Genomic DNA, 10,433 nt, shown 5'->3' with positions numbered 1-10,433 from the left:
AAAAAAAGTGTTGTTTTGAAGAAGATGGGAAAACAGGACAGACTTTCAGGCACCTCGGCTGGAGGGAAGGAGACACGTGGTGGGGCGGGCAGAGCGGAGGCTGGCCTCAGGGGGCTGGCTGCAGGGAACCAGGCTGGGAAATCAGCAGGCGGCCCGAGAGCCAGGCTCCGGCCTGGTACTGGGCTGTCTCAGCGCCCCCCTCACCGAGCTCCCTTGGGGCCCTGGCCTCCGGTCTGTGTGATCGCTGGGACTCTCCCACTGACTGGAACCACGGGGAGGAGTAAGGAGAGGAAGCTGGAAGGCAGGGGAGTGCCAGCTTGGAGGGAGTGTGAGTGTGTGAGAATGTGTGTGTGAGTGTGTGAGTGTGTGAATGTGTGTGAGTGTGAGTGTAAGTGTGTGTGTGTGTGTATGTCCAAGACCCGGAGACCCCTTTGTTCCAGCTGGCTCCAGGAGCTGCAGAGCATCTTTGTTCTGATTCTAGGGAAGAGCAGGAATGGAGGGGGCAGCTGTTTTGGGGGTGAAGGGAAGGGAGGGCCAAGAAAGAGGGGACTTTGGGGGGTTGGCCCCGATATAAAATCTGGGATCCCTCAAACAGTGTTCTGAGCATCCCTGAATTTGAAGGGAGAGGAATGAGCACAGGTGAGTCTATTTGGGGAGGGGGGAGAAGAGGACAAAGGGATAAAGAGGAAGGAGCAGGGCTTCATTGAGCCAGAGCTCAATTTGCAGATGAGCAAGAGTTACAGAGGCAAGAGACATGTAGTGATCTGCCCAGCGACTGAGTGTCTCAGGTGGGAAGGGAGGGACCTTGGAGGCTTGACCTCAGTCCATGATCCTCCTGAAGTCTTGGGTCTCCCTGAAGGACGGAGAGAGGAGCCGTGAGGGCTTGTCTATTCTCTGTGGGACAGACCAGATGTGGGCGGGCTGACAGCTGGGCTTCTCTCGGTGGGAAAAGCAGAGGCTCTGGGTTCAAATTCTGCCTCTGACAATCACCTGATCACTATGAGCAGGTCTCTTCCTTTTTCCAGCCTCAGTTTCTCCTTCTGACCTGGGCAATCTCCTCCCTTCTAAGTCTGTGATCTCAGGGCTGCCCCCAAAGCTCCGGGAGGGAGGGAGAGGAGGCTGGATGAGGGCCCATTGGTCAGTGCTCTTGACTTTCAGTTTGAAGGACACAGGAAACCTCTCTGCGCTTTCTCAGCCAAGGACTTGGATCTCTTTTTGAGAAGGTGCCAGAGGAGGGGGGGGAGGTGAGGGAGGCTGTGGGTTCCCCTCCCTGGACCCTTAGTCCTGTCTCTATAGGCACCTCCAGAGAAGTCCACACGATGGCGCTCCTGCCCCCAACATGGTCCGATAGCCACCATATTGTGTTGGGGGGGGGGGGGCAGAGTTTAGCTCTGGCCCCTGTTAGTCCAGTCTAGGTCCCCTCCTCCTGTCCCTTTTCCTCTCCCAAGTCTCAAGATCGTCCCCTTTCCCTCCCCCATGTTGAATTCAGTCTGGATCTGAATGTCAGGTTCTGGCCCCTTTCTGGTCCAGCTCTGCCAGGGTCTGGGGGAAGGGAGAAGGTCCTGTTGTTCTCCCCCCATGGCCACCCTCCCGCCTCCCCGCTCTTCCCCCCACCCCACCCTCCCCACCCCTCCCTCCTCCCTCCCTCCAAGCTCTCTGAGACTTCTCTTCCTAGTCTCCCTGCCCTGGCTCCCAGCTGGCTCTGCCCCAGCCCTCTCGGGTACCCAGCTGTTAGACAGGGAGCAGCATGGGTGGGAGCAGCAGAGGCACTTTCCCAATAATTGCTCTTCTCTTCCCGTGTTTGTCTCTTTTTGCTCCCTGCGTGTGTGAGTGATGGGGGGGATGGGGGAGAACTGCAAAACTGAGGTGCACCGAAGAAAATAGACCCTCATAAAACACCTACTATGTGCTAAGCTTTACAAATATCATCTCATCCGAGCTTCCCAATGACGAGGCAGGTGCTATTATTATCCTTCATTTACACATCAAGGATCAGTGACTTGCCCAAGATCACACAGCTGATAGTGCCTGATCTGGGGTCTTTGTGACTGGGCCCAGTGCTCCATCCTCTGCTTCACGGGGCTGCCCCAAGTCCTTGGCTGGTCTCTGAGGAGACAGGAAAGAGACCCGCCCCACCCCCACCACGTAAGGGCTCCCAGCCTTCTCAGCCTATTGGAATCCTGAGGGACTTGGGAGAGATTCACTGAGTGGAGGGAAGTTGTGTCCTCAGGGAGTCTAAGGGAAGAGAGGATGGATCGTCATTTTTGTTACCTGCACTCAGGTGTCTGTGTCTGCCCCTCCCCCTCCCTGCACCCCCTGTAAGCTCCCAAGGGGCAGCAATGACTCTCATTTTGTCTTTGTGTCTTTAGGGTCTAACTAGCACTGAGTGGGACACATAGTAGGTGCTTAATAAATGCTTATTGGATTGGACTGGAAATAGGACAGCCTTGGGATCTTTCAAAGATGGAGCTTTGTGGGCAGGGTTTGTGGGGAATAAATAAATGAATGAAGCGTTTATTAAGCACTAAGTACAAAGCTTTCTACTAATAGAAAGGGAGACACTCCCTGCTTCCTGAGGGGGGGACCAAGCCCAGCTACGGCAGCTCTCTGGAGGCAGGGGGAAATGACTGTGGCTTAGTCACCCCCTCCTCATGGCCGCCTTCCCAGACACTCAGCCTGGGCAGAGAGAAAAGAACCAGCTCACCCAATCCAGAGACAGCATTCCTTTTCCCCACACCCCACTCCAGGAGACTTACCTGGATCTCTATCTTTGTCTTTCTGTCTCTGTCTCTCTGTGTCTCTGTATCTGTCCTTATTTTTCTCTATCCCGGTCTCTTTGTCTGTCTCTGTTTTTGTCTCTGTCTCTCTCTGTCCCTGTCTCTTTATCTCTCTTTATCCATCTTCATCTCTCTTTCTCTGTCACTCTTATTGTCTCTGTCTTTGTCTCTCTGTGTCTCTCTGTTTCTCTATCTCTCTGTATCTGTCTTTGTTTTTGTCTCTCTGCCTCTCTCTGTATTTGCCTCTGTTCCTGTCGCTCTGTGTCTCTCTATTTCTCTGTATCTGTCTTTGTGTCTCTGGCTGTCTCTGTCTTTCTCTCTCTGTCCCTGTCTCTCCGTGTCTCTCTGTTTCTCTGTCACTCTTTCTGTCTCTGTCTCTCTCTCTCAGTATCAATCTCTGTCTTTATCTCTTTGTCTCTGTCTCTCTTTATTCCAATTCAAATGTACCCAGAGAGCATATCTTCCCCTTCCCATCCCCCCCCACTCCTTGATAGGGAAATTCAGTTCTGGAAGTGTTCTAATTTCCCAGAGGGCTTCATTGGTTTCTTCTCCCTTCATGATTCCTATACAGGGAGGACTCCCCCCCCCCCCAATATGAAGCCCAGATCAGAGGGGGAAACTCAGGCTACTTTCCAGGGTCTCGTTTGCTGAACTCAGAGGCTGCCCATCGTCCCTCCTGGTCCCTTAGAATGCTCAACACCCAGTCCCTGAGACAAGACAATCTTGACAACGGCTGGGGTCGGCTCCAGATCCCATCTCAGCCTCTATTAGGGTCCGAGGAAGTCACCGGTGCGAGAGGGGGCTAACCCTTAGGGGTGCCCCTCCCACACGGGGGAGTGCTGAGACCAGCCACCCTCAGTCCCGTCCCTCTCCTCAGACCATCCCCCACTGCTCCTTGTGACCTTGGGGGAGCTGCCAGCATCTGAGTGCCGCTCCAAATGCCAATCCTCACGGCCTGGGTTCCAGGCAGGGACTCCCAGGGCGGGCTTTAGGTTTTAATCTGGATTACTCTGTTCCACAATGATTGCTTTCGTTTGGAAACCTATGGATTTTATTTTATGCATTTAAAGACCTGATTCTGAGAAAGGATCTATACAAACTTAGGGCCCGAGGGGTCCAGGGCACGCAAAAAGAGAACAAGCGTGTTCTGGGGGCGGGGGAGTGCGGCCCCTTGCTCAGAGGGGTGTGTGTGTGTGTGTGTGTATCCCGTGGATGAGTCCTGGGCAAAGACTTGGGTGATCCTGCAGTGCAGCTGGGAGGGAGTAACTCAAGAGGATACGCATTCAAGTAAGTCTGGGGGGCCTGGAGTTGTGTGTGTTTGTGTGGGTGTGTGCGAGAGAGAGAGAGAGAGAGAGACAGAGAGAGACAGAGACAGAGAGAGACAGAGACAGAGACAGAGAGACAGAGAGACAGAGACAGAGACACAGAGACAGAGAGAGACAGAGAGAGACAGAGAGACAGAAAGAGAGACAGAGACAGAGACACACAGAGAGAGAGAGAGAGAGACAGAGACAGAGAAAGACAGAGAGACAGAGACAGACAGAGACAGAGAGATAGAGAGACAGAGACAGAGACAGAGAGAGACAGAGACAGAGAGATAGAGAGACAGAGACAGAGACAGAGAGAAACAGAGAAACAGAGAGAGATGCAAGGTCGCATAGGCTTTTGAAAGGCCTTGTTTGGGAAGCTACAGAGAAGAATTCTGTCCATGGCATTGTAAAATGCTACGTGTCCCCTTTCATAATCCAGAAAGATGCCCACTTTCTGGACAGGTGGGGTTGGATAATAGCCATCCTGTGAATTCCATAGTAAGAAACGATCTTGTTGTCTGCAGCAGGCCAGGGTCCTGACATCCTCGGGGAACGGGGAGCGCTTCTACTTTCTGCTGATGGACTCTTCACAGATGCCCACTTCCCACTCTGTCTTTTCTCCCACCTCCACTTCCCAATAGTGTCTTCCTGAGGTGAAGGTCTGGGCCCCCAGGACGATCAGCAAATGGACAAATCTTTCTTTGTTGTTGGGCAGGTCCTGGGGGACGCTCGTGTACTTGACGCTCTTGAGGTCTTTGGACAGGACGAGATGAGCGTGGGCTGTCTCGGGATCCAGAGTTATATCCCTGTAGAAGGGCATGAGCATTTCTCTCAGGCCAGTGATGGGAAAGATGGTCCAGTCCTCGTAGACAACCTCTGGCTCTTGAAGGAGCAGCTTCTCACTCTCGTCCAAGGTGCCTTTCATACCCTGAAGAATTTCTGAGGGGGTCCCCTCCACATGCTCCTCCACTTCCAATAGCACTCGTTGCACACTTTGGATGTCTTGTGATAGAGAAAGACAGAGACAGAGAGACAGAGAAACAGAGACAGAGAGAGAGAGAGAAACAGAGAGACACAGAGAGACAGAGAGAGGAAAGAGAAAGACTAGAATAAGACAGAAAGAGAAGAAACAGAGAGAGACTCAGACACAGAGAGACAGAGAATCAGAGAGAGAGAGAAATAGAGAGAATGAGTGAAGAGGAAAGAAATAGAATGGGGAAAAAGAAGATTAAAGGAAGAGGAAAAAAGATTGAGGGGGATAGAGATCAGAGAGGTGAAAGATGAGGGAGTAGAGAGAAAAGCAGCTTCAGGAGTCCCAGAATTACTTGCTACCCTAACAGACAAAACCCTGGACTTGAAGTCAAGAAGCCCTCACCTTATACAACATTATCACATTTAGAACTGGAAGGGACCCTTTAATAATAAACACTAGCTCACATTTCTGTAGGGCTTTAAGATATACACAGTACCGTACAAATATCACCTCATTTCAGTCTCAACCATTTTGAGAGATAGGTACTTATTCCCATTTTATAAATGAGGAAACTGAGGCAAAAATGGTCATTTGTTGGATTACATATCATTAAGCATCTGAGGCCACATTTGAACTTAGATCTTCGCCACCCCAGATCCAGTGTTCTATCCACCTCACCACCTGCCTTGAAGTACCTTCATTTTATGGCAGGGGAAACTGAGGCACAGCATGGGGGTAGAGGTAGGAGTAGAGGGAATGACTTGGCTTATGTAATAAAGCCAGGAGTCTCTGACTCCCAATCCCTTGCCCTTTGCACCCTTCCTAGTTGTATGATCCTGAGCGAGTCATCCGTTGGGGGGGGGGGCAGCCACAGGGTGGAGTTTGGCTGGGGGGGGGGAAGGGGGCAGATCATGCCTCCCTCGGCCTATGACATCAGCTCCATTCTAAATAAGAGAATGAATGCTTGGGAGCTCGGTGGGATCAGACCCCCCCCCCAACCACACACTGGACAGGATGGGGTTAATTTCTTTCTTTTTTGGGCTGAAGCTTCTGGCAGAGAGATGTCAATGAACAGTCATTCATCCATCAATCCAGCGCACACACGCCCCCGCCCCCACCCAAGCCAGCTGCAGGGCAGGTGCTGCAATCCATCCCAGGATGCCTCGGACCACAGCCAGTGTGTGGGGCTGGGAGAGAGGAGCTCCTCCTGTTTCTGGGCAGCTGGAGGAGGGCAGCGGGAGAGAGGGGCTGGGGCGGAGGGGAGCGGCCCCGGCTCAGGAAAGGGAGGGCCAAGGGGGCTTGTCAGCCCGGGGCAGTGGGCCTGGCTGACCCTGTCAACTTCCCGGGGCCTCAGCTCTTGGCCCAGACTGTCCCAGGAGACACTGCCTTTGGCCTGCGGCTTCCTCTAACGGCCGTTTAAACTTCACTGATCACTGCCCCGACTTGAGATGCTGAGCCCCACCCCCACCCCTTGACCCTCCTGGCCCCCAAGCCCGCTTAGTTTCCAAGGTTAGAGATCTGTTAACATAACCTCCGATTCTGAGCCTGCCTCGCGCCTCTGGCCCAGCCCCATTTCTGCCTTCCCTTTTTTCTTTCCTCTTCCACCGCTCGCCACCCCACCCACCCACTACACACACGTATATGTATATGTGTATACATGTATATGTGTATTGTGCATGTATGTATATGTTTGTGTGCACGTGTATATTTGTATATTGTGTAAATGTGTGTATATGTACGGTGTATGTATGTGTGTATAGAATATGGTGTTTTCTAGAGTTTGTTCCCAAGAGAACATTTTTAGAAAAATCAGAAATAAAGGAAATTCATTCCCAACAAGTTTCTGGCTAGATTCTCTAAGAGTGCACCAATTCCTCGGCTCGGCTCTCGTCGGAGAGAACTCATTGGTTCCTTCTACAATCCCAGGTTTGCGCTCAGCCAATCGGAAGTCCTCTAAGACTGACTGATTTGTGATAGTCTCATCCTCTCTACGCCTCCCAAGCAGCACCGCATGTTTAACAACCAGCTCTCCAAATAGCGCGATATGCTTTTAACCAGAATCTGCGTTGTTAATGTTTCCCCAGTCGTTTTCTTACACCTAGAGGATGAGTGAAATGACAAAGCAAAGTCTGCTTTGGGGGCGTTTGCAGATTTCAGGGGTGTAAATGACCAGGTTTGAACCTGGGCATTAACTTTTAAGATTTTCCCATTATTGTAGCCAGTAAGAAGCAGCTGAAGCGTTCTCACCGATGGCTAAGTGCCCTCCGCCACACACGTGCAAGGAGAGCAGAAAGACATCTCCGAACGGCATTACCCCAAACGCAGGGACTCTTGCCAAGGCAGCTCAATTAAGCAAGCGTTTATTAAGCATCTCCTCACACAGAGCCAAGCGCTGTGCTCGATGCTGGGCCGAACAGAGCGGGTCTAATGCCCTTCCATAGGACGATCCTTCAAACGCTGGAAAAACAAATACTGTGTCGCCCCCGAGTCTGCAGCTGATCCCCATATGGGGAAGAATCTTCCCCTGATGTTCTCTCCGTCTTCCCGTGACCTCCATGGCCTTGTATTTAGCATTTGGTATTCTCTCAGTAGAGTGTGAGCTCCTTGAAGACAAGGACTATTTCACCATTCCAGACATAAAGTAGGTGCTTAATAAATGCTTCCTTAACCGAATCACCTTGAATCATGGGTTCCAGTTCCCATAGCATCTTGGTCCCTCTTGCTTGGGGTAAACTCCCAAAAATGCAGCGACAGAAATGGACCCAATATTCCAAAAGGGTGTTTGATTGGGCAAAGGCTGGGTAGGGAGATTACGCCTCTCTCATTCCAAACATTGTCCTTGGTATTAATGCAGTTGTAAGGAGGAACAAAGGGGATTCACAAAGAAAGAGGGGGAGAAACCCCCATGATCATTTCGATGGATTTTGTCTGTCCTCTCCCCAACAAATTTAATGAGATTAAAGTATAGAGGGATGGGAAGCCAATGTGCTTTAGTGGAAAGAGGCTGATTTTAGAGTCTTAATTCAAATCCCAGATTTGCTTAAACAGCTATAATAGTGCCATAGCCCATAGAGCATGAGGCTTGGAATCAGGAAAATTCATCTTTCTGAGTTCAAATCTGGTCTCCGACACTAGTTGTGTGACTCTGGGCAGGTCACGTAAGTCTGCTTCAATTTTTCATAAAAATGAACCGGAGAAGAAAATGGCAAACCACTCCAGTGTCTTTGCCAAGCAAATCCCAAACAGGGTGAGCAAAGCCTGAGATGACTAAACAACAACCTGTGCGACTATGGGTGAGTCCCAAATTTCTCTTTATCCTTATTCCTTATCTGTAAAGACCTTGGCATTTGTACCTCATGGAGTTGCATCGGTTCAGTCTTTCCAGGTTTTTCTGAGAGCATCTTGCTGGTCATTTCTTCCGACACAATTATATTCCTTCACAATCCTGTGCCACAACTTTTTCAGCCACTCTCCAGTTGATGGGCATCCCCTCTATTTCCCATTCTTTGCCACCACAGAAAGAGCTGCTGTAAATATTTCTGTACAGAAGGTCCTTTTCATTTTGGTTTTTTATGTCTTTAGGATACAGATCTGAAAGATCTATTGCTGGGTCAAAGGTCATTCCCAAATGCCCAAAGTACTTGTTCTGTTATTCTCATTGTATGTGACCCATGACTCCACGGATGGTGTCCATGGGCTTTTCTTGGCAAGCATAATATAGTGTGTTTTCCCCTTTACAGATGAGAAAGTAAAACAATTGACTTGCCCAAGATCACACAACTACTAGTGTCTGAGGCCAGATTTGAATTCAGGTTTTCCTGACACCCTAGCTGGTGCTCTAGCCATTTATCACCTCTTGGTTATAAATTTCAATACTGAAAGTACTGGGGCAGTATATGGGCATTATATGGGCAGATTCTCTCTGTTTCTCTCTCTTCTCTTCTTTCCTCTCCTCTCCTTTTCTTCTCTCTCTCTCTCTCTCTCTCTCTCTCTCTCTCTCTTTTTCTCTCTGTCTCTGTTTCTCTCTGTCTCTGTCTCTCTCTCCTCTCTCTCTTTCTCTCTCTGTGTCTCTCCCATCTCTCTGTCTCTGATGTCTGTTTCTGTCTCTCTCTTTCTGTCTCTCTGTCTCTGTTTCTGTCTCTCTCTGTCTCTGTCTCTCTGTGTGTGTGTCTTTCTGTCTCTCTTTCTCTTTATCTCTCTTTCTCTCTCTCTCTCTGTCTCTCTCTCCTCTCTGTCTCTGTCTCTGTCTCTCCCTCTGTCTCTCTGTATATCTCTGTCTCTCTGTCTCTCTCTCTCATTCTGTCTCTACTCCAGAAAAAAATTCCAGGGAAATCTCTAGCTTTGAAAAATCTTAGAAAAATCTAAGCTTTGACTCCCCTCTAAGATTTCCCCCAAATGCAGATAACGGGGGCCTTTCCTGAAACCTAAACGTGGTCATCAGGGCTTGGGGAGCTATTTCTCTCCCTCACCACATTACAGGGACTGCCTAAGGTGCTAACAATCACTGGGACACACACAAAATCTCCACTAACCCTTCACAGCCCTTCTTCTCCCTCTGGAAGCAAAGCCCTCTGGAGGAACTGCTGAGCAGATATTTCTAATTCACCTCAGGCCCGAACGGTCTGCACGACTCCCAGGGTTCAGCCCTCCCGGCCGGCCGGGGCACAGCTCCTGTCAGGCCTTTAGATGCCGGGTGATGCTGCTGGTAATCACCCTTTTCCCCAAGAACTGGGAGGTTAAGGAAATCTCTTCCCAGCTCCCGCTGGACAGATTCAAGAACTCTCAAGCTCAAGGTCACTGCCGAGAAAGGAAACATCCATTATTGCGCCACCCGGGCTTGGGGAAGAAAAGAGAGGGCAGCGGAAGTCAACCGGGGCTCTGGGTTCAACTTCCCATCTTCCCAGGCAAGCCTATGTTCCCCCTGCTACAAGTTTGTGGGAATGAGCTGCCATTGCTGGAAGGGGGAGGGGAAGAAATCTCCCCTTTTCTCCTCGGAGAGAGAGAGAGCTTTAAAAGCAAAATGAGACAGAGAAGGAGGGAGGGGACAGAGAGACAGACAGACATAGAGACAGAAAGACAGGGACAGATAGGGAAAGACAGAGAGAGAGAGAAAGAGAGACACAGAGAGATGGAGACTGAGAGGGAACAAGAGAGACTGATAGAGGCAGAGAAACAGAAGGAGGGAGGTCAGAGAGACAGACAGACAGAGAGAGAGGGGACAGAGACAGACACAGAGAAACAGGGACAGAGAGGAAAAGACAGAGATAGAGAGGCAGAAAGAGACACAGAGAGATGGAGACAGAGAGGGAGGGAGAGACAGACTGATAGAGGCAGAGAAACACAGAGGGAGGGAGGAACAGAGAGAGAGAGAGA

Source organism: Antechinus flavipes, chromosome 3 (assembly GCF_016432865.1).
Source record: "Antechinus flavipes isolate AdamAnt ecotype Samford, QLD, Australia chromosome 3, AdamAnt_v2, whole genome shotgun sequence".
Classification (NCBI taxonomy): domain Eukaryota; kingdom Metazoa; phylum Chordata; class Mammalia; order Dasyuromorphia; family Dasyuridae; genus Antechinus; species Antechinus flavipes.
Note: the sequence above shows the minus strand (reverse complement) of the source record.